General features: G+C 37.6%; 1 protein-coding gene across 3 annotated transcripts in view; it reads left to right on the top strand.

The window, feature by feature from the left end:
- Window positions 1–23045, top strand: part of CEP126 (centrosomal protein 126) — a 68464-nt gene that overhangs the window by 290 nt on the left and 45129 nt on the right. For 2 of the 3 annotated variants that reach the window (XM_027772482.1, XM_027772480.1), the window contains exons 1-2: window positions 10709–10822; window positions 18801–18943. The gene's annotated coding sequence lies outside the window, so the exon portion shown is untranslated. Of the gene's footprint in view, window positions 1–10708; window positions 10823–18800; window positions 18944–23045 lie in introns of those variants that run through there. The other variant, XM_027772481.1, reaches the window with a different exon arrangement.

The following is a 23045-nucleotide window of genomic DNA, read 5'->3' as shown; positions in this document are numbered from 1 at the left end:
TCCTTCCCAGCAGGGGTAGCGGGGTGCGGGGTTGGACGTGGGGCCCATCGTTTTTCCCACTAGATGTTCCCCTTTACCGCTGACGCAAGGTGATCGGAACTGGCAAATCGTCTCGATGCGGACAACTGTCGTTGTCCCCTTTGACCTGAAATTATACTGTATTAACCGATGCTATGGCGGTTTCCCCCATCACCCTGTTATCCCACTCCCATTCTTCAACTTCGTTGTGAAATGTTTTAAAATACATCAGTTGTGTGTTCTGTGGCGATTGTTTTTTGCATTCTGGAATTATGCCATTATTTTATCTCAGTATTATTCACCTGATTAATTATGCTGCTGTAGCATGATAATGTGTGCAGGGAAGAGTTGTACAAATAAGTGAAATGTTTTGCTGTCCAGAAAAAGTTCGTTTTAACTGTTCATCTGTCACACCCTTAATCCATTTACCAGAGCTGCTAAAGACTAGCATAGTTGGGTAGTTTGTTTTGTTTTTCATCTCTGCCCAGGCAGTTGTCAGAGAGACAGCAGAGAGGAAAAGAGAAGCAGGGAACCTGGGCGTTTGTTGACGGCTTGCAGCTGAATTTCTCCTAGGAAGTGGTGGAGCCCACCTTTAATGTTGCTATTGGCTGTATTCTACAAAATTGCAAGTTTTGTTTTCAAACCATGTTTATTCCTTCAGAGAATATTGTGATCATTAGGATTTAACCTTTGTATTCTCAAAGGATTTTGGTTAGAATGAGGGAGAGGCATAATCTTCAGTCTTGTCAGTGAATGGAATTTTCTTATCCCCATTACCTCCCACTTCTAATACGAGTTTATACTCTGTAACAGTAATAACAAGTCAGCACTTTTTGTTGAGTGCAAGCTTTTGGGCAGACTTTAACCTAGGTGCTACATACAGATGCGAGCCTAAGTGAGGAAGACACAACTATGTACAGAGCTTCACTAATGGTAAAACAGACTTCCCTCAAGTTTTTATCCCTTCTATTTTGTCTTTCTTCAGCTAAGTTCTCAAAATGGTAGCCTGCAATAGCAGCTTCTAATTCCTCTCATCTTTTCATCCTTGACCCCATTCAGTTTTTTGGAGAGCTTTTTGCTTTAGGGCACATATGCTTGCCAGAAAGACAGAGAAGGACAGGGAGATAGAAAGCGAGAAGTCAGCCCCTAGCGGGGATGGCCACACTGCAATCCCCTCTCCTCCATTCTCCTCTCAGGATCCTGGGCACGCACACATACGCACCCAACGTGAGTTTAAGACACCAGGTCCGGGACTCGAACCCCGGTCAGCTACATGGATGGGAGTCCAGCGACATAGCCATTACGCTTATTGCTTGTCCCTCAGTTTGGCTTTTTGCTGTTGCTGTTCACTAAAACTGTCTGCTCAAAGATGTACTCTGAATGATTTTCTTTTGTGGATTTGATTCTTCCCTCTTGATGGTATCTTTTCTTGGACATTGAATTTCTATTACACTAACCCTGATGTAGCTCTGAATCAGAAAATAGGGAAGCATTGGAAATGATTCATTGACAAAGTGTATCTTTCCTTCATTTTCATTAATGAAATGGTCATAAACTTGACTTAAAATTTTTGTGATATGAATATTATTACAAACCCTAAAGAAAATATTTGTTAAGTACAACTCAGCAGTACAGCAGATGAACACAGCCAAATGGACTCTATTCCAGAATTACGATGATGGTTTCCTATAAAGAAATGTGTTACTGGGGCCAGCAGGTGGAGTGGTGGTTAAGGTGCTGAATTCCCACATGTCAGACTATAGTTCCAACCCCAGACCTGGCAACTTGCTTTATCACTTTCCCTCTCGCTCTCTGTGTCTCTCCCTCTGGTGAATTAAAAATAATAATAAATAAGTATGGGCCAGCAAATGGTATGGTGGTTAAGGAGTTAGACTCCCTCATGTAACCACAGTTCGAGTCCCAGATCCAGTGGCTGGCTTTCTCACTCTCCATCTCTCTCTCTCTGGCCAGATTAAAAAGTAATAGTCATAAATAAAATTTAAAACAATAATAAATAATTCTTTAAAAAGAAATATATTGTTCTTTTTAAAGAATTATTATTATATTTTAAATTATTTTTTTTAATAACTGGGACCAGCAGATGGTATAATGATTAAGTTGTTCGACTCCCATGTAGTCAACTGCGATTCGAGTCCTGGACCTGGTGGCCTAAAACTCATCCTGAACACGTGTGCATGCATGCCCAAATCCCAAGAGGGAAGTGGAGGAGAAGGGATTGCGGCGTGACCATCCCCCCTGGGGAGTGATTTCTTGCTTTCTGTCTCTCTGTCTCTCTCTCTCTGTCCTTCTGACAAGTACATGTGCCCTATGGCAAAAATCTCAAAAAAATATATATATACTTAAAGACAAAATATATCATTAAAATTAAGCAAGTTATGGGTGATTATTTCAGCAGATGCCCAAGAGACTTTGATAATATCCAACAACTTTTGCTAGTGTATGTGTATTTCTAGTTTATATATATTTTTGCTGTTTATATAAGCTTGTATGTGTGTGTATATATATATATATATATATGTGTGTGTGTATATACACAGAAACCCATAAATATGCATTTAAATTGGGATAGACTGATATTTTTTGAACATAGTAAAGACTATGTTACTAATCAAGAATATTATGTTTGAGGGCCAGCAGGTGGCATGGTGGCTATAGGCACTGGACTCCCATATGGCCAACCATGGTTTGAGTCCCAGACCTAGTGGCTTGCTTTCTCACCTTCTCTCTCTAATAAAACCATAAAATAATAATAATAATAATAAATAAAATTGGATGAAATGATTCTTTTTTAAAAAATAAAAATATTATGTTTGGGGCCAGCAGGTAGCTTGATAGTTAAGGCACTGGACTCCCACATGGCCAACCATGGTTCGAGTTCCAGACCCAGTGGCTCAAAACTCACGTCTTGAGGATGTGCAAACATGTCCAAAATCCTGAGTGGAGAAAGGAGGAGAAGGAATTACAGCATGCCCATCCCCCCCCGGGGGGTGATTTCTCACTTCCCTCTCACCCTGTTTCTCTGTCTTTCTCTGGGGAGCATACCTGCCCTATAACAAAAACTTTTTTTAAAATTATGTTTACTAGTTAAACACTGGAGCACTTTTTGTAAGAATCATTTTAGATGTTTTTAGTATCTATAATGTTTCCCATTAGATACCTGGTACAAAGTAGGTGCTCAAATTTATTGAATATGACTACATGTTTAAAAAAAAAAGAAAGAAAGAAAGAAAGAAAGAAAGAAAGAAAGAAAGAAAGAAAGAAAGAAAGAAAGAAAAAAAGAAAGAAAGAATTGGGAGCAGCAGTTGGCGGAATGGCTGTGTCACTGGACTCCCATGTAGTTGACCATGGTTCAAGTCCTAGACTCAGTGGCTTAAACTCATGCTGGGCGTGTGTGCGTGCGTGCCCACGATCCCGAGAGGAGAATGGAGGAGAAGGGATTTCAGCATGACCATCCCCCCGGGGGGTTTCTCGCTTTCTGTCTCTCTGTCCCTCTTTGTCTTTCTGGCAAGTGCACACACCCTATAGCAAAAACCTCTCCAAAAAAAAAAAGAAGAAGTAATTATAGTCTTAAGTAGCTGTGTAAAGTTTCTACGTGTGAATTCCAAAAATAAATGCAATACTCAGAGGCCATTCAGTTTTCTATTGAAGATTTTTTTTCACTGAAGTCAGAATTTCCTGACTCTAAAAGCTATAAAGGAATAAAACTTTATAAAGTTCATCTGATTAAAATTAGCTAAAGTTCTTTCATTTCTGTTTCTTACGTGAATGCAAATAGAGGACTAGCAAGGGATGTGCCAGCTGAGGCACTGGACTCCCACATGGCTGATTGTGGTTCAAGTCCTGGGCCCAGTGGCTTGAAAATCACGATGGATGCATGTGCTTGCATGCCCAAAATCCCGAGAGGAGAAGGGACTGAAGTGTGGCCATTCCCCTGGGGATCTTTTCTCACTTTCTTGCTCTCTGTCTGTGTGTCTCTTTTTGGTCCTCTGTGTTTCTCTTTGCCATGCTCCCTATGGCAAAAACCTTTTTAAAAAATCAAATAGAAATAAAATATAGTTTTAAAAAAGATTAAATCTCTTACGTCAATTCACACTATGCCCCTTTTCTCTCAGCAATATCTCCAGTCTTTGACCCTTACATTCTATCCTAGCATCCCCTCTGCCTATCTTCCTTCCCTTCCCAGTTTTTAACCTTTTCTTGACTATGTGCACATATTCTCTCACCAACATCCTTAGTTCTTGGCACCACTGTTCTGCCTCTACTATCCGTAATTACTGCACTGGTGCTTCTGTACTCCTTCACACAAGTGATAAAGATGCCTTCAAAGAAAAATCACAAAACAATACAGAGGCACCACTACAGATTGGTGGTTTCCAGCTTCAGCTAAACAGGAATAGGATTCACTCTTGTTCCTCTTGATACCTGTGCCCAATCTCCATCACCTCCTAGCACACTTGCTAGACTCTTTTACCACATGATTAGATGTAGATACCGTGAACTCTCCTGTGTTCCTGCCAACAAACATGAGCTCACATACTCCCACCTACCTGTCCTTTTTTCCCAAGCTAATTAATGAGATATCACTTTCATTGTAGAGAGTTCATTCACATATGCTTTAATTTCCATTCCTTCTCTTCTCACAATAACCTTGAATTACTATTCTGTTGTAGGAAATTATTGCCTCTGTAGTATAATTGCAGTTTTTTATTATGATCTTCTTTTTCTATGCCTGTAAACACGTTCATGTCTTTAAAATCAAGTAATCTAATACTTTGCTCACCAGAGCCCTTTTGTTACATTCTAATTACCTGCTATACCTTTCTTACTCAGGCCTCTAAAAAAGAGCAGTCCAAATTAACTGTCTCTACCTTGAGCTACATCTTATACTACACTCCAAAGTAAACTTGAGCTGATAAAAGAATAAGTATAAAATTGTAAAATAAAACTGACGGGAAATAGAAATCACATTTTTATGTGATTGAAGGTATACTACCTTTTGAAAGGAAAGAGGAGCCAGCAGGGTGGTGCTGGACTCCCAAATGGTTAACTATGGTTTGAATCCCAGACTTGGCAGCTTGAAATTCACACTGGGCTTGGGTGCATGCCCAAAAATGCCAAAAGGAGAATGGAGAAGAAGGGATTGTGGCATGGCCATCTCTCCCAGGGGGTGAATTCTTGCTTTCTGTCTCTCTGGCAAGGCACATACTCTCTAGCAAAAATCTCTAAAAACAAGAAAGGAAAGAAGAAATATCAAAGCCTAAGTATTTCAAAGATAACATTAGTTTAAAACTTCAGTATAAGGAGAAATTGTATAATTAAATAAAACTTGAAATATCTGTGGTAAATACTTACAGTAATTATGATAGAGAATATCTGTACTATTCTACATGTATTGAACTTACTGGAATTGATTTTTTTAAATCTAGTTCTCAATAGATTAATAGCCAGTGACTCAGAACTAGCAATTCTTCAAAATGGAAAAATTTTTAAAAAGCCTATACCCTTTGCTCAAATTTAATATGCATGCATTTCTAATGGCACATCAATTTCTATAGCTCCTTTAGAAACAAATTTTTCTATAATGGAGTAAAAGTTGTAAATATATATATGTCTTTTGTCCTATTAGATCTATATGAAAGAATTTTATCTAAGGGAATCATTCAGCAAGGTTTTATTAAGCTATTATTATATTTTATGAATGCTAGCAGACACTGGATTTATAGAAATGTAGTGGAGCCTAGAACTCATAAAGGTGTCAAGTCATCTGATGGAGGTCAACCATCCAGTAGTTAGAAAAATCTTCTCAAGGAATGAACTGCTTGATGTAGACCTGAAACGATGAGCCAGCCATGCATGTGCCAAGACATAATGCTCTGATACATCATGGCTTGTTTTGTCAATAATTATCTTAATGTAGTGAGCATAGGATTCAAATAGTGAAATACTGAGAAATGCAGTTGGAAAAACAGATCAGATAATAGATTGCTTTGTATACAGATCCGAGGAATTTAGATAGGAAATTTTTGAAGAACAACAAAGAATGAATAGTGATCAGTTTTGTGGTTTTAAGGAGGTTCAAGTGGAGGGTGGCTAGCTTAGAGTAAGGTGATAAGCTAGGATAGTACTTTGTAACCCAGACAAGGGACTTAACAGCACCTGAACCAAGGCAATGGAAGAGGGTACAGCAGAAGGAGAAATAAAATCAAGACAGCTTTAATAGACTTGGCAAAATAGGTTGCATGATATGTAATTATTTGTTGATGGTGACATATCTTAAATAATAGAAGAACAACTTAGTTGGGAAGAAGAGAGGTGAAGATAAGGTGGGGTAGATTATTAGGATGTGCTATTAAATTATAACCATGTGTTACTCATCTGGTTCTACAACTCATTGTAATGTTGTTTTGTTTTATTTTTGTTTTTTGTTTTTTGGGTTTTTTTTTTAATGTTAAGTATATAAACATTATTTTCTTTTCTACAGGTATTTAGCAGTGATTCTAAAAATAAATAAATAAAAATAAAAATAAGCCTTACCTTTACATTATAGTTTGTATTTTAAAAAAAACTAAAATTTGGGCCAGCAAGTGGCATGGAGGTTAAGGTGGCTGAATCTCCCATGACTGACTCTGTGATTCAAATCTCAGATCCATCGGATTGAAAAATCACACTAGGCACATGTGCATGTGTGCCCCAAATCCCAGAATGAGAGTGAGGGTGATGGGATTTCAGTGTGGCTATCAGCCATGCCCAGGGAGAGCTTTTTCTCACTTTCCCTCTCTCTCTGTCCCATAACAAAACTAAAATTTAACCAACCATGTAATTTTTTAAAATTTTGTTTATTACTATTATTCTTTTTAAATTTGTTACAGGACATGTGCTCTCACCAGAGAGAGACAGAGAGAGAGAAAGGGAAAGTGAGAAGGCAAGCCACCAGGTTTGGGACTCAAACTACAGTTGGCCATGTAGCTGTCCAGTGCCTATCACACCACCTGCTGGCCCAACCACGTAACATTTTTTAAAACTGAAATACCATATTTAAAAAGATACAAAAACAGCCATATTCTTTTCTTTTTTTTAATAGACCATAGATTAGTTTATTTTTAACACCCGTCATTCCATGAGTTCATAGGAAATAGGTTCCAGAAGATCAGGCTCCTTTCCATTGGTTCTCACAAAGTGTGCTTCTCTGGATAGAGCAGGCTGGTGCTTCATTTGAACCCAGGTACCTTTCTCTTTGCCTTCCTTCTTTTTCTGGGCATTTTCTTTCACATGTTTTAGGAAGCTATCTCTGCTCTTAGAATGCTTAATATGCTCAAGACCGCAGTTAGCATAATGGCTATGTCACTGGACTCCCATGTAGTTGACTGCAGTTCGAGTCCCGGACCCAGTGGCTTAAACTCACGCCAGGCACATGTGCGTGCATGCTCAAGATCCCGAGAGGAGAAAGGAGGAGAAGGGATTGCGGTGCGGCCATCCCCCCTGCCCCGGGGGGGGGGTGTGATTTCTCGCTTTCTATCTCTCTGTCTCTCTCTGTCTTTCTGGCAAGCACACGCGCCCTATAGCAAAAACCTCTCAAAAAAAAAAAAAAGCTTAGTATGTTCAGTGTGTACTTTAATTTTCTTGGCAAGAATATTGCCCTTAACTTGTTTGTTTACAACAATGCCAACAGCATGATGGGTAACATTGTAGACTCTTCCAGTTTTGCCATGGTAACATTTGTGGGGCATTCCTTTTTGAACAGTACCCATTCCCTTGATGTCTACAATATCACCTTTCTTGTAGATTCACATATATGTTGCCAAAGGAACCACTCCACGTTTTCTAAAAGGCCTAGAGAACATTTATCAGGTGCTTCTCCTCTTGCCCTTTGTGGTCGTCATTTTGGTTAATTACTGGAAGATGGCAGTTCCCAGCAGCAGTATTCTTTGTAGTTCAATAGACAAAAATTATATTACAGTATTTTTATATATACATGTATATATGAGATATGTATCTAGTTTATATGTACATACACACACAACTATATATGTACTATTTGCATACATGCATACATATTATATAAGACTATTTGAGGGGCCAGCAGGTGGTGTGGTGTTTAAGGCCCTGAACTCCCACATGACTGACCATGGTTTGAGTCCCAAATCTGGCCTCTCTCTCCTTTTCTTTCTGGTGGTGCACATGCCCTGTAGCAAATTTTTTAATAATAATAATTAATTAATTACTTTTTAAAAAGTCATTTGATTAAATTTAAGAATATATAGTTGTCAGAACATTACTAACATTATATTTGCAATTTTCTTTCTGCTCTTGTGGTAAGATCTCAAACATGTTGAACAAAGAACATAACTGTTTCTGCCTACAGCATAGACTTTCATGTTTCTCACCTGAGCCAAAACGTTTTTCCCACCCCCATGTTTCCCCATGCATACAAAAAGGAAGTTGCTCTTTTCTTTACTGCCAAAGATTGACTTAATTTTTTTTTTGAGAGCGAGCGAGTCTTTTTTTTTTTGCTTTAGGGTGTGTGCACTCTCCGGAGAGACAGAAAGCAAAAAATCACACACACGCAGAACTGGATATATATTTTTAAAGATTTATTTTTTATTATTATTTTTAATTTGACCAGGGAGAGAGAGAGAGTGAGAGAGGGAGGGAAAATGATAAAGTAAGCTGCTAGGCCCAGGACTTGAACCGCAGTCAACCACATGGGAGTCCAGTACCACAACCACTGTGCTACCTGCTGGCCCTGAGGACTGACTTTTAATCTCTAGCCAGTCTGGCTTGTAACAGATTACTGTACTCTTAAAAAACAAAATAAAACTTTAGCTGCTTCTCTTGCTAGCAAAAAACAGATTGCCTTCTCCTTTCCTTTTTATAAATTCTTCAAAGGAAACCTTTAAGTAGAAATATGTCTGTCATTGTACTTTGGTATTTGTGCAGGTAGTACAAAATTTTATGAAAAATTAAAATGAATTATGAGTATAGTACAAAGGTGGTTAACATAATTGAAAACAAGCTCCCATTAGGAAATATTCAATTTACCAAAAAGTCCAAATAAACATTTTTTGGAAATATATAATTTCTTATAAATGTTAAAGTACTGTAGGATCCTGAAACTAACACACTTTGAATTAAGAATTATTTAGAATAATTTATTTAGTTATGTCTTATATTCTGTATTACCATTCATTTTATCATATTGGGCCCACTAGTGGCATGGTGGTTAAGTCGGCTGGATTCCACATAGCCAACTACATGATTCTAACCTGCTTGAAAAACATGATAGGTACATGTGCATACATGCCCAAAATCCCAAGAGGAAAAGGGATTGTGGTGTGGCCATCCCCCTGAGGGGTACTATCTGACTTTCTCTGTCTTTCTCTCTCTTGACCTGTCTGGCAAGAACATGTGCCCTCTAGCAAAATTTTTTAAGAATAAAAATTAAGGGACCAGCAGATGGTGTAATAGCTATGTCACTGTATTCCCATGTAGTCGACTGCAGTTCAAGTCCCAGGCCTGGTGGCTTAAACTCATGCCAGATGCATGTGTATGCATGCCCAAGATCCCAAGAGGAGAATGGAGAAGAGATTGTGGCATGGCCATCCCCTCTGGGGGGTGATTTCTCACTTTCTTTTTCTCTCTCTGTCGGGCGAGTGCACGTACCCCATAACAAAAAACTCTCCCCCCCCCAAAAAAAAAGAAATAAAGAAATTAAATGATTTATTGTATATTAAAAAGAAGGCATAATCTGCGATCTGTAACTTCAGTGCAATCTCAAATGCATCTACACTTAATAATGAGGTACTCAGTAGTGTGATAAAGTGTCAATGTGAATTAACATTTGTTAAAAATTGAAAATAATGGAATTGGCAAGTGGTATGGTGGTTTAGGGCACTGGACTCCCACATGGCTGACAGCAGTTTGAGTCCTGGATCTAGTGGCTTGCTTTCTTGCTTTCCGTCTCTCTCTCTCACTCTTTCTGTTGGTCAAAACTAAAATAAATAAGTTAAATTAAAAAATCATTCTTTTAAAATAATTGAAATAGTAAATTTCAAATAAAGTTTAATTTTATGTAATAAATTTCAAATGAATTCATGATTAGGGTCACCAAAATATTCCTTTTCTTCTCAGACAGACTCTCGGATAAACAGATGACTATGTATGGTTTTCCTAGCGAGGTTTTTTGTAGCCTAGTCAATATAAGTAAATCACTAAAAGTATATTTATAAACATTCCAGTTATATTGCTATTTGATTATTTTAACATTTCAATATGACTTTCATATTGTATAATAAGGAATCCGTGAAACATTTCATTCATCTGCTGTCCATTAGGGAAATATAACCGCCTTCCTTTTCAACTTGTTAGTAAGTCCTCAGATACCTGTGTAATGAATGAAGATACACAATTTCCTTATCTGGGCTCATGATTTCTAAAAGTAACTTTTTTTCACCAGAAGGTAAAATATATATTAGGTTGTACTATCAAGTCAGAATTTTTTTACATAAAACATCTGCTAGTCATATACTAACTACTGTATACACACTATCTGATTCCCAAAAACATCATTACATAATTAATATAAGACTAATTATCCTTATCAGACAACACTGACACTGATCCCCTAAAGGCGAAATAACCATTATTCTTAACTTAATGGTATCAGAGATATGAAAATCCAGCTAGAGAAGAATTTAGAAGAAGAGCGCCAAATATTACTGCAACAGCAAAAATTATGTCGAAATCGAGCACGTAAATATTTTGTGGAATCAAACCGGAGAAAAAAGTAAGTTATTGTCTTTTATTCAGAAGTGTAGAAATTCAGTCACTATGAATTCATAGTTTCTCACTTACAAACCTAAGTCATGACAGTGGTTTATCTATAAAACCCTGATCAAGATTCATGTGACTTTGTACATTTTATTGTTGCTTTTCTGCCTAAAGTGCAAGGATAGTGGCGTATTGTCTAGTTCACTGACTGTGACTGTAACAGTCTTTTCTTGTCTTAGAATAGCTCATACAGTGTTATATATGCTTCCTAAAATGAATATAAAATGTGTTACCTGTTTTTATATCATTTAATGATGAATTAGAAGATTACCATTTAGTATTGTGACTAATAGAATGTAATTTTATTTTGATTTATTTACTTTTATATTGTTTTTATTTGTTTGTGTCACCATCATTCATTCAGTCAGAAAAATGGGGGGAAATATGAGTAATTTTAGAAATGTGATTTAAAAAAAACAGTTTTATAAATTACATCCCCCAAAAAAGAGCTTTCTAGTGTAAACTGGAAACTAAAATAAAGTAAAAATGCCTATTTAATCACTACTTAACATTCTTAGGATTTTTTTTAATTATTAGATTTTTTTCTTTTTAAGTCAGAGGAGAGTTATACCATTTTTTGTTGTTGTTCTTGCTATGTTGTCCATATTTCTACAATACGCGAATAGCAGAAAAATCCCTAGAGTTTATTCACTGCATCATTGAGCATGTGTTGCTAATCCCAAACAGGGAATACAAAATTGTTTACCTGTAATATTTTTTCTGTCATTACATTTCTCATTAGATTAACTCTTTCATTGTCTAATATAGTTAAAATTATCAAATGAAATTTATTTTTGTTTTTGTGTTATATGTATTTCTTCTTCTCTTCTTCGTGACTCCAAAAAAGACATACATTAGTGTCTAATAAAGATGAATAACCATATGTTGAAGGCTAATGGCTTTCCAGTCAGACTTTTAAAAAAATTCCTAGTTCTATGACTTAGAGGAAATTTATTTATTTTTTTTTGAGAGGTTTTTGCTATATGGCGTGTGTGCTCACCAGACAGACAGAGAGAGACAGAGAAACAGAAAGCAAGAAATCACCCCCCAGGGGGGATGGCCACGCCGCAATCCCTTCTCCTCCATTCTCCTCTCGGGATCTTGGGCACACACACACGCGCCCGGCGTAAGTTTTAAGCCACCGGGTCTGGGACACGAACCGTGGTCGACTACATGGGAGTCCCGCGACATAGCCATTATGCTAACTGTTGGTCCTGAGCCAATTTTTAATAAATCTCTTTGAACCTCAGTTTTCTTATTTATGATTAGAATTAATATCTATTTCAAGGGATTTTTATATAAAGTAAAAAAGGTAGAATCAGACTGGGATATTTAGAAATACATGGAAAAATATCAGAATACCTAACATAATGCTTCTTGTTTGTTTATTTTATTGACTAATAAATTAATATTTGTCAATTGTTTATTTTCCAATAATTGCTTTGTGAAGTAACAGACTTTATACATAGTATTTTATTTATAAAGTTTCTGCCTGTGTTCACTCATTAAATACCCCTAAGAATTCTCATACAGAGAGATCAGTAGATGGTGTAATGATTGCATCACTGGATTCCCACATAGCTAACTGCAGTTCAAGTCCCGGACCCAGTGGCTTAAAACTCACTCCAGGCGTATGTGCGAGCATGCCCAAAATCCCGAGAGGAAAAGGGATTACAGCAATTATTTCTCGCTGTCTCTCTCTGGTGAGCACCCACGATAGCAAGTCTCTCTTTAAAAAAAAAAAAAAGAATTCTTATATAGTAGAAAATAATTTTGATTTAAAATTCTAAGAAACAGGGCTGACCCCATAGCCTAGTGGTTGAAAGAGCCACACCACATGTCTGACTGTGGTTTCAATCCTGGCCCAAGTGGCTTGAAAAACACTCAGGGTTCATGTGCCTCCATACCCAAAATCTCAGCAGGATGGAGAAATGGAGGAGGGATTGCAGTGTGCTCACGCTCCATTGGGGGTTTTTCTGTGTGTCTCTCTCTCTGGCAAGCACACACACCCTCTGGCAATTAAAAATTCTCCGAAGCAGGACATTTTCCAGTACAATTTCTTTGTTTTATTTTTCTGTTACCCTGAATTGCAATGTAAAGATACATAAAAATTTATTTTCTAACATACGATTTGTCTCTGTATTTCACCTTTTGTAGAAGAGCCAAATTATTCATACACTTATGGATTACATAGCTGCCTGTGATTATGCTATTTTTGCAGTGCCATTATTTATCCATTTTTACTTTATGTCATCTAAGTTTATACTGTTCAATCACGTAGTAGACACAATTTTTTAAGTTATCTTTTACTTCAAGTAGAAACAGTCTCCTTCTGCCAGTTGTGAGATAGATGATAGATAAATAGATAGAGATATTGTAGATTTTTAGGATTCAAATAAGTTTAAATCTTAGCAAGTACAGAATAATTTGAGATACATATTTCTTTGCCAACCTGGAAAAATTCACATTTTATTTTTGGGTTTAATTTTATTTCTTATAGGCTGTTGGCATTGTCTGTTTAAAATAGTGTTTTATTAAAAAAAAAAACTTTTTGTCTCCAATTTCATATTTTAATTCAGAAGAATTGTATTTTATTCCTATTTTCAAATATTTTAAATGTCTATTTATTTCAAAAATAGTTTTCAAGTTAAATACTATCATATCTCTAGAAAGTTATAACCAGCTAAATCCAAATGTGGTTTCATTCATAAAAACCCAGTTACATTGTAAACCAGTTACATTAGACTTCAACATAGGTCACCAGAGTGTAGAGCTTCTTGGGTGAATCTTCATCCTCGGTTCACAAATACGATACGAGATATCCCTTATTCCTTTGGCCCAGCCAGTTTTGTTGAGCCTGGTATCAGTGCACACATCTGGAGTCTCCATCTTCTTCATGGCAAATTTCTGGATTTCTATGAGTCCCTGAGGGGCATATTTCTTGAAGCCCATGCCATAGAGATGCTTGTGAATGTTGATGGTGTATTTCTGGGTCACCAACTTGGTGATGGCAGAACGGCCCTTCTTCTTGCCACACTTCCGTGCAGGAGCCATTCTGCCAGGCCTAAGTTGGAAAGCTAATTGCATTTTTCTAAAGCTTACTTATTTCTTCCAATGTGTGTGTGTGGCAGGGGCCAGGAGGGGAGAGGCAGAGCACTCCTCACAGGGCCTGGTCATGCTGAGACCCACTTCCTCCAGTCCTCTATCTTGCTGAGATCTTGGGCATGCATCCATACACATGATGTCTTTCAGACTGAGTGGCAGGAGATTTTATTTTCTTTCATTTCCAGAAGGCACGTGCACTTGTATGTGTTTGTGTGTGTGTGTGTGTGAGAGAGAGAGAGAGAGAAAAGCACCTCTCCGTTGGGTCATGGTCACATTGCAATCCTTTTTCCTCCACTTCTCCATCAGGAATTTGGGCTCACATACACATGCACCTAGTGTGTTTTAAGCTGCCGAGGCTGGGATTTGAATGGCAGTCATCTGTTTGGGATCTGACTCCCAGTGCACAGCATTTAACCGCTGAGCTACAGGGTCAGTCCCAGGCTGAGGAGGTGAACTGTGGTTGGCAAGTGGCTTCTAGTTCTGCAGTCTAGTACATTCCACAGAGGCTGGACCTTAACTGTCTTCCCCATTATATTTTAAGCTCACTGAGTGCTGAAATTGAAGTTTTAATTTTTGGGATTCTGACCTTAAGACAAAGTCTTATACCCGACAGATACTTAATAAATAATTGTTGAATAAATGACCATATGTCAACTTCAAATGTTATCCAAGTGCTTTTAAAAGCAGTTATCTATTATTTTTACTTAACTTTTTTCCTCAGGAATTTATCAGTAAGTAAAACAGATATGGCCCATATAATCATTTTTTATCTAGTGATGCAAGCTAATACAACCAAGTAAAGAACTTCTAACTATCATTAGTGCTATGAAGTAAAGAAATTCACTTCTGAGACAGGAGCAGGGGAAAATAATTTTAATTAAAGTAAATAGAGTATTCTTAAGATGTGACATTTAGGCTAAAGTTTTCAGAATAAAGTGGCTAGTCATGAAAAAAAATGGGGGAAAAGTGCTCTAGGCAGCAGAAACAGTATGTAAATGTTTGGAGTTGAGAAAAAAAAAAGAGCAAGCATGAAAAACCGAGAAAATTGTACTAGTTCAGCGAAGTTTGTCAATGTGGAGTGATAGATTTCTGAAGCTAAGAGGTATTTTACTTATAATCAGAAAGTCATTTTGATAGTAAATTACCATCACTATCATATCATATTATTCCACAACGGCCCTGTTCTCTGGGCTAAAATGTATACAGAAACATACAGAAATAATGATGAGTGCACATAGTACTTTCCAGGACCTTAGAAAATAAAATCTGTGCTAGATTGAGTCAAATTATTTCCATCCTTGAATTCATTGGTAGTCCAATAATAAAGTTTCTGTTTGTTTTAAATTTTGCTGTAAGATGCATGTGTTTACTGGAGAGAGAGACAGAGACATAGCAAGAGAGAGGGAAAGTGAGGAGAAAACATGCCTTGGGGAGATGGCCACACCACAATTTCTTTTCCTTCATTCTCTTCTTAGAATTTTGAGTATGCATGCACGTGAGCCTTGTGTGTTTCTCAAGCTGCCAGGTCTGTGTCTCAATCCTCAGAGTTGGCTTTGTAGGATCCAGATGCCTTAACTACCATGCCATCAGCTGGCCCAGTGATAAGTTGTAATAAGCAAGTATAGCTATGACCATGATAGTTCTTTGCTTACTTATCCAATGACTAGTGACTGAGTTCCTTTTACAGTGCTATGTGCCAGGCACTGTGGTAGTGCTATGGGAATAGAAGGAAGTGGGGATAAAAATGAGAAGGATGGCTTCTTTACCATTGTAGAACTCACAGTTGGATGAATGTATTGTCATTTCCCATGAATCCTGGAATTAGCCTTTTCCACAGAAGATAGTCTGCTTAGCAACTTCTATAGGGCTGTTTACCATGTGCAGTTCTGTCTTATGAAACATGAAGAACACCTTGGGTTCAAAGCCACCTCATCAAATGACGGCTATATGCTTAATTGTTTGGTTTCCCAGGAGTCTACAACTATAGGGTATCATTTTCTTTTGTTGGAAATGCTCTTAAAATGTGAACAAATAACCATGATGGTAACAGTTTTCTTTAACAATTGAACTTAAGCAGTAGTATTTAAAGTACCTGAGGTCACAAGAGACACAGAGCTGGAAAGCTTGCTTTTTATGATTTATTTCACATAGCAGAATTTATTCATATTCATATTTCACATAGCAGTTCTATTCATATGTAGCTCGTGTCAGAATTTTCTTCCTTTTAAAGGCTGAATAATAATCCATCCATGGTAAGAATATGCTGCATTTTATTTTTCTGTTCCTTCAATGCACATTTGGTTTCCACTTTGTGGATGTTAGGAACATTCTGCTATTAAAATGAGTATCTATATATCTGTTTGAATCTCTGCTTTTACTTACTTTGGGTATATTCCCATAAGTAGAATTGCTTGATCACATGGTAATTATTTATTTTAATTGCATAAGGGTTTGTGAGCTCACCAGAGTTGGGGTGATAAGCAAGAAAGCACCCCCCCATGGGGCATGATCACACCACAATCCCTTCTTCTCTATCTCTCCCTCCTGGTGGGATTTTGGGCACATATGTGCACCCAGCTTGTGTTTTCAAGCCCTCTATTTGGGACTCAAACTGAATGGTGATCTTGTGGGATCCAGCTGCCTTAATTGCCAGACTGGGTACCCTGTTACATGAAATAGGAATCTTCCTACCATTTTCTAAAGCAACTACACCATTTTATAGTCTCTAGTAATACATAAAGGTTCCAGTTTTTCCGCATCCTTGTCAAAGTTGTTTTTCATTTGGGGGGTGTTTTTCATATCCTATTGGGTATGAGATGGTATGTCATTGTGATTTTATTTTGCATCTTTCTACTGATCAGTACTGTTGAGTATCTTTTCATTTGCTTGTTGGCATTTGTTTATCTTCTTTGGAGAAATGACTATTCATGTCCTTTGCTCATATTTTAATCAGGTTGCTTTGTTGTTGAGTTGTGGGAGTTTTTTTTATGTATCCCAGAGATCAGTCCTCATCAGATACATGATTTTCAAATATTTTTTCCCATTTCTAGTGTTGTCTTTTCACTCTGTTAGTGACATATCTTAAGGCATATAAGATTTTAATTGTGATGAAGCCAAATTTACATCTATTTTTCCTTTTGTTATCTGTACTTTTGGTGTCATATCCAAGAAATTATTGTTAAGTGCAATGACATAGTGCTTTTTCCTGTATTTCCTCCTGAATTTTTATAGTTTTGGGTCTCACTTTTTTTACATTTTATCTGAGTTCTTTTTTTTTTTTTTTTTTTTTTGAGAGAGAGAGAGAGAGTTTTCTGCTATATGGTGCGTGCGCTCTCCAGAAAGACAGAGACAGACAGAAAGCGAGAAATCACCCCCCAGGGGAGATGGCCACACCGCAATCCCTTCTCCTCCATTCTCCTCTCAGGATCCTGGGCATGCATGCACACGCACCCGACGTGAGTTTAAGCCACCGGGTCCGGGACTCAGACCACGGTCGACTACATGTGAGTCCAGCGACATAGCCATTATGCCAACCGCTGATCCCTGTCTGAGTTCATTTTTATATATGCTCTAAGGTAGGAGTCAAACCTCATTCTTTCACATATGGATATCCACTTTTCCTAGCACCATTTGCCGAAAAGATTTTTCTTTCTTCATTGAATTTAATTATCTATGAGAATTTATTTCTGAGATCTCTAATCCGTTTCATTGGACATAATTAATTCTTTGAGATGGTATACCTTAAACTAGAGAACATAAACTCAACTTCTTAGGGGCTATCCAAAATGAACAGAGAAGTTAAAAATAGTGAACAGCAAGGATTAAGGGCAGGTGTTTGTAGCCGTATGTGATAAAGAGTTTAGGGTTGGGCCAGTAGGTGGCATGGTGGTCACGGTGCTTGATTCCCACATGGCTGGCCCCAGTTCGAGACCCAGACTGGTGGCTCAAAAATCATAATAAATAAATGTTAAAAAAAGAGAGAGAGAGAGAGAGAGAGAGTTTAGAGTTGTACACTCTTCCAAATTTTCAAGAAAAGTTATAAACCAGGGGTTTTTTTTTATATAAGTTACTTGGATTTTTAGCATAGTTTAGATTTAACATGACAGCCATTTTTAAACTTTTAGTTTAAAAGAAAAAGAGAAATATACAGGGTTTTTTTTTTTTTTTGAGAGATTTTTGCTATAGGTCATTGCATGCACCAGAGGGAGAGACAGAAAATGAGAAATCACCACCCCTCCAGATGGAATGGCCATGCTGCAATCCCTTCTCCTCCATTCACCTCTCAGGATCTTGGACACACATGCATGCTGACACATGTACTCATGAGTTTTAAGCCACTAGGTCCGAGACTCGAACTGCGGTCCACTATGTGGGAGTCCAGCAATATAACCATTATGCCATCCACTGGTCGTATATACAATATTTTTTTGACTGCCCTATAATTTGCGAGACTGCTTCTCTCACCAATGAATGCATTGGTTCTTTACATTACAGAAAATAGTTTCTTTGAAAGTAATTTTTCTATAGGAGGGCTTTAGTGGGAGGTAGGAATAGACTCAGGCCTGCCAGAAATTAGAAAGTGCCTCATTACAGAGCCTTCTCTTAATTACAGAAGACCTGGATAAGATTCTGAAATTACCATTTATAAACATATTTAAATTGTTCACCAAGGGCCTGTTTTTGAATATCTAAAATTTGTTGGTTCTAAGTAAAATTTTGAAATATTAAAACACTTTTATGTAATAAATCCATTGTTTAGAAACTATTACTGTTGAGATTTTTAAAACTTACTACTATTTTATGTTACCTAACTTATGTTTTAAATATAGAGCTTTTGAAGAGAAAAGAAAAGAACAAGAAGAAAGAGAACACCAAATCAGAGAACAAATACTTCAACAAAGAAAGCAGAAATTTGAAGAAGTTACTGAAAAATTCCAGCGTGCCCATATTCCTCTTTCACAGCGGAGAGCAGGTACCTTAATTTCTAGAATAATATGAGAACAAAAATTAAAGTTATAATCACATTTGACTTGAATAAACAATAAAATGATAAATTAAAAAACAAAGTAGGAACACAAACAAGAAGAGGAGTATCATTCAAGTGAAAAGACCGGCATGCCTTTTGAGCAATAAGATTTTAACCAAATGAAAAATAGTAATCTGATTTAGGTTTACTTTGGAGAATATTTTGTTCACTCTACTAATAAATTCTGAATGCCCACAAGTATTATTCAACTTCAAACAGGCTTATAATGTTTTGCCCTTTTAAGATTGATATAGTGGGACCAGCAGGTGGTGTGGTGGTTAAGGTGCTGGACACTCCCACATGGCCAACCACAGTTCGAGTCCCGGACCTGGCGGCTTCCTTTATCCCTTTCTCTCTCTCTCTCTTTCTCTGTGTGTGTGTCTCTCTCTGGTCAAATTAAAATAAATGAATGAATAAATAAAATTAAATAATATTTTTTAAAAGATTGATATAGTAAGTAGCTTAATAGAGAGAAAATTTAACATTTGAGAGGACTGGACTCATGTGGAAAGGGCCTCAGTTCATGTCCCAGGACATCCCTGAGCATACCAGGTATGCATACATGTGCCCATCATCTGGGCCAGCTAAAACGAGTGGACGGTGGCATGAAGACCGTCTTGGGGGGAAAAAAGAGAATTTAACATTTGTAATAGACGATAAGTATCACATTCATTCTGACATTTTATTTATAGTTTGGTTCAAATTCTTGCTTAAGATACCAGCAGAAAGTCCACAAAGTAATACAATAAAATATTCTAAGCTTTAAAACCAGTTAATAATTTAAATGTGATTATAGTTGGTTCTTTGTTATCACATCTATATTGTTTATGTCTTAAATAGTAAGGCACAATTAACAACAGTATATCAAAGCTTTATAAAGAAAAAAGATAGGCAAAGGCTCTGTGTATTCAGTAAGAATATACTATATTATGTTGTACTTAGCCCTGGACTAAGCAGAGATACAAAAAAGTCTAATTGTAATTTACTGTGAAACATCTCACTGTTTATTTTGGAGATAAGTTTATTAGTAAACAATGTCAGTAATATAATAATAATTGGTATGGAAGGCCAGCAGATGGCATGATAGTTAAGGTAATGGACTCCCACATGGCTGACCACAGTTTGAGTCCTAGACAGACCTGGTAGCTTGCTTTCTCACTTTCTTGCTCTTCCTCTCTTTCTCTGTCTCTCTCCAATGAGTGCATGTGCCCTATAGCAAGTTAAAAGATAGCAACGATAAATATAATAGAATTAAATAAATAATCCTTTAAAAATAATAATAATTGCTATGGTAGCAGAATGTATAATACAGAATACTGAGTACACAGATGAAGAAACAGTAATCCTATATAAGGCCATCATTCCTGGGAAAATTACTTAAACTGAATCTTTTTTTAAGGTTTTTGCCATAGGGCATTGCACTCCCTGGAGAGAGAAAAAAAAAAAAGAGGGAAAGTAAGAAATCACTCCCCAGGGGGATGGCCACACTACAATTCCTTCTCTGTTGTCCTTCTGGAATTTGGGGCACACAGACACACATACCTAGCATGAGTTTCAAGCCACCAGGTCCAAGACTTGAACCATGGTTTGCCATGTGGGAGTCCATTACCTTAACCGCTATGCCACCTGCTGGCTCCCAAGTTGAATATTTAAAAAATGAACATTTGCCAAGCAGAGAAAAAAAATCAAAGGACAACCCAGCTTGTACAAATAAATAATGTATTTCAGTTTATCTGAAGCATAGATTAAGGGGAAAAAAAGAGAAGAAAAATGTATATGAGGCTGAAAAAAAGTAAGTTGTAGCCAGTTCTCAAAGAACTTTGTATTCTTAGCCCTACTAGGAATTTCATCTTTATGCAAAATGCATTAGTCTACTTGTAGTTTTTTAATTGGAATGCAAGTCATTACTGTGTCCTTAGAGATTTTTACTATCAACAGGGGCAGTGAGTCACACCCCAAAATAATAGTAGGAAAAACATGATAGGAGTTCATTTTTTTTTTTATGAAGTCCTAAGATAGACTGTCAGGAGCTGATTCGATAGTTATTGAATATCAACGAGAAACCAGACTACTCTGTCTCTCAGCTCGACCATTTTTAGAATATTATTTATATTGGATTGTCAGAAAAGTCATGACATATTTTTTATATGAAAAAAAATGCATCATGACTTTTCCAGCTATCCAATAGCTTCATTTTCATGATCCCATTGTAGCTACTAGAGCTCCAGCCATCATGTCAGTTTTCTAGGAAGGAAGAAGAAGCAAAAATAAAAAGGTATACCTCTGAGCTCCCTTTAAATTGTTTTCCAAGAAGCTTCCATTAATCTGTTTTTATCTTATTGGCAACTCCATTTACAAGAGTCTTACAGCTTTTTTAATGGAAGTATAATACCACCCCAACAAGATAAAGGATCTATTGTAAAGGAAGATAGGGGAAATAGATACTAGGTAGGAAACTAAGGGGGGGAGGGGTCTCTGCTATAAGTAGACTTATTTGTTACAAAGATAATTATAGTTACAACATGGAATACAGATTGAAGAGAGACACATATTGATGTAGATAAACTAGCCCAGGACTATTTAAGTAATCACTTAGAAAGTGTTAAACTCCTCAATTAAAGCAGTGAGCTGGATAGAGAGATAAGAGGTAATGTATTCAGGAAATATAATCAACAGGATTCAGGTTCTAAGTGATAAAGATTAGTAGAAGAAAGCCTAGGAGGAGAGAAGTGCCTCTAGAGCTCCACAAAGAGCCCTAAATATTATAAACATTCAGTAAGTACTTTTTAAAGGAATTAGTTATTTTGTCGAATGGTCGTAATATTAAGGTTAAAAACAGAAAGAGAATCCAGTTAGAGGTACCAAAAAAAAACAGTTTTAGGGACCAGCAGTTAGCGTAATGGCTATGTTGCTAGACTCCCATGTAGTCGACCGTGGTTCAAGTCCCGGACCTGGTGGCTTAAGCTCACGCCAGGCATGGGTGCGTGCGTGCCCAAGATCCCGAGAGGAGAATGGAGGAGAAGGGATTGCGGCGTGACCATCCCGCCCCCCTGGGGGGTGATTTCTCACTTTCTGTCTCTATGTCTCTCTCTGTCTGTCTGGCAAGTGCACGCGCCCTATAGCGAAAACCTCTCCCAAAAAAAAAAACCAGAAAGAGAATCCAGTTAGAGGTACAAAAAAACGTTTTAGGGACCAGCAGTTAGCGTAATGGCTATGTTGCTAGACTCCCATGTAGTCGACCGTGGTTCAAGTCCCGGACCTGGTGGCTTAAGCTCACGCCAGGCATGGGTGCGTTCGTGCCCAAGATCCCAGAGGAGAATGGAGAAGGGATTTCGGCATGGCCATCCCCCCTGGGGGGTGATTTCTCGCTTTCTGTCTCTCTGTCTCTCTCTGTCTGTCTGGTGAGCGCACACGCCCTATAGCAAAAACCTCTCCAAAAAAAGAAAAATAAAACAGTTTCAAATGCATTGATTTGGAGCTGCCTATGGTTCATCTCCATGGGTAAATCAAATCAGCAACTAGAAATATGGGTCTCAAACTCCAGAAAAAGACATGAAATATGGTCCAGCCCTGTGGTCACACCCCACAAGGGGGCTGCTTTCTCCTCCCCCACACCCCCTCAACTGCTATCTCTTCTGGTGAGCACATACACCCTCTAACAAAGAAAGAAGGAAGGAAATTCCAAGAAAGGGAAGGGAAGGGGAGGGAAGGGGAGGGGAGGGCAGGGAAAAATGAAGAGAAAGAAGGAAGAAAGAAAATTTTGAAATCCATGCATACTTTTTTAGTAATATACATTTCCACGAACTTTTTTGAAGACCCCCCCACCCATATAAGAAAATAAAAGAGAAAGTAGTTTTCTTTTAAGAATTAGTTATTGGGAACCAGCAGTTAGCATAATGGCTATGTCGCTGGACTACCACGTAGTCGACCGCGGTTCGTGTCCCGGACCCGGTGGCTTAAAATTCACGCCGGGCGCGTGTGCGTGCGTGCCCCAGATCCTGGGAGGAGAATGGAGGAGAAGGGATTGCGGCATGACCATCCCCCCTGG

This window comes from Tupaia chinensis, unplaced genomic scaffold (assembly GCF_000334495.1).
Source record: "Tupaia chinensis unplaced genomic scaffold, TupChi_1.0 Scaffold000276_2, whole genome shotgun sequence".
Taxonomy (NCBI): domain Eukaryota; kingdom Metazoa; phylum Chordata; class Mammalia; order Scandentia; family Tupaiidae; genus Tupaia; species Tupaia belangeri.
Note: the sequence above shows the minus strand (reverse complement) of the source record. Positions and strands in the feature narration are given on the sequence as shown.